Source organism: Coregonus lavaretus (genome assembly GCF_964263955.1).
Source record: "Coregonus lavaretus genome assembly, contig: HAP1_SCAFFOLD_3549, whole genome shotgun sequence".
In the NCBI taxonomy this organism is placed as follows: domain Eukaryota; kingdom Metazoa; phylum Chordata; class Actinopteri; order Salmoniformes; family Salmonidae; genus Coregonus; species Coregonus lavaretus.
The window spans coordinates 32,406-34,370 of NW_028163302.1; positions in this window are offsets into that span (position 1 = coordinate 32,406).

Here is a 1,965-nt window from a genome sequence, read left to right on the forward strand (position 1 = left end):
AAATTGATTTTTATTTGGATTTCATGTAATGGACATACACAAAATAGTCCAAATTGGTGAAGTGAAATGAAAAAAATAACTTGTTTCAAAAAAATGTATAACGGAAAAGTGGTGCGTGCATATGTATTCACCCCCTTTGCTATGAAGCCCCTAAATAAGATCTGGTGCAACCAATTACCTTCAGAAATCACATAATTAGTTAAATGAAGTCCACCTGTGTGCAATCTAAGTGTCACATGATCTCAGTATATATACACCTGTTCTGAAAGGCCCCAGAGTCTGCAACACCACTAAGCAAGGGGCACCCTCAAGCAAGTGGCACCATGAAGACCAAGGAGTTCTCCAAACAGGTCAGGGACAAAGTTGTGGAAAAGTACAGATCAGGGTTGGGTTATAAAAAATAAAAAAACTTTCAACATCCCACGGAGCACCATTAAATCCATTATAAAAAAAATTGAAAGAATATGGCACCACAATAAACCTGCCAAGAGAGGGCCGCCCACCAAAGCTCACGGCCCAGGCAAGGAGGGCATTAATCAGAGGCAACAAAGAGACCAAAGATAACCCTGAAGGAGCTGCAAAGCTCCACAGCTGAGATTGGAGTATCTGTCCATATGACCACTTTAAGCCGTACACTCCACAGAGCTGGGCTTTACGGAAGAGTGGCCAGAAAAAAAGCCATTGCTTAAAGAAAAAAATAAGCAAACACGTTTGGTGTTCGCCAAAAGGCATGTGGGAGACTCCCCAAACATATGGAAGAAGGTACTCTGGTCAGATGAGACTAAAATTGAGCTTTTTGGCCATCAAGGAAAACACTATGTCTGGCGCAAACCCAACACCTTTCATCACCCCGAGAACACCATCCCAGTGGCTAGATGTGCCAAGCTTATAGAGACATACCCCAAGAGACTTGCAGCTGTAAGGGGGAGGGGGGGTGAATAGTTATGCACACTCAAGTTTTATGTTTTTTTGTCTTATTTCTTGTTTGTTTCACACAAAAAATATTTTGCATCTTCAAAGTGGTAGGCATGTTGTGTAAATCAAATGATACAAACCCCCCAAAAATCTATGTTAATTCCAGGTTGTAAGGCAACAAAATAGGAAAAATGCCAAGGGGGGTGAATACTTTCGCAAGCCGTTGTAAATGTATTGCATTCGTACTTCTTCATAAACTACGTACATGGATGTATTCACTGTTGTCTATTATTTTACTATCCTCTACTACTATCTTTCTATGCTGTATTGTGACTATACTGTGTTATGATGTTACTAGAACCAACCTCCCAGGGTGTACAGTATGACAGTGATGTCACTCACTGATGCTGCCATGGAAGCCCCATGTTTATAGGTTCAATGTACTGTAGGCTAATGGCAACAGAACAAGTTCAGAAGTTCATGGAGTTTTGTCTTTGGGCTCAATCACCAACAAATTACTCCATAATAATGATTGGAAAGAATGGTGAAAAGCAAAATATGTCTATATCATCATCTGTAGCAGTAGCCTAGTAGTAATATAGTGCAGTAGTAGTAGCCTATACTAGGCCTATACATAGCGTAGTAGTAGTAAAATGAATAATAGTACTGTAGTATTAGTAGAAGTAACCTAGTAGTAGTTTAATCCCTGTTTAGCCTACACTGTCATGTAAAAACCCTGAATAATCCCTGGATTAGGTACACTGCCGCTTTAAGAGTGCTCGTCCCCCTGTGGCATTTAAACGCTTTCAGATTCATCGTTGGGGATGTGTCACACTCCATGCCTGGCTCGCGCTTCAATTTAGTTTACATTCACCGCACACGCACGGATACACACACTGCTCACATTTACACACATTAGGGCATTGGATTAGGAGCAGGGCAATGGCTTCAGTGAGTGTGGTAGGACCAGGACAGCATCGCCCGGCTCCAGAACAGCAGTGTTTCTTTTTGAAGAAAATAACGTTATCGAGGAAAACCTCCCAGGATAAG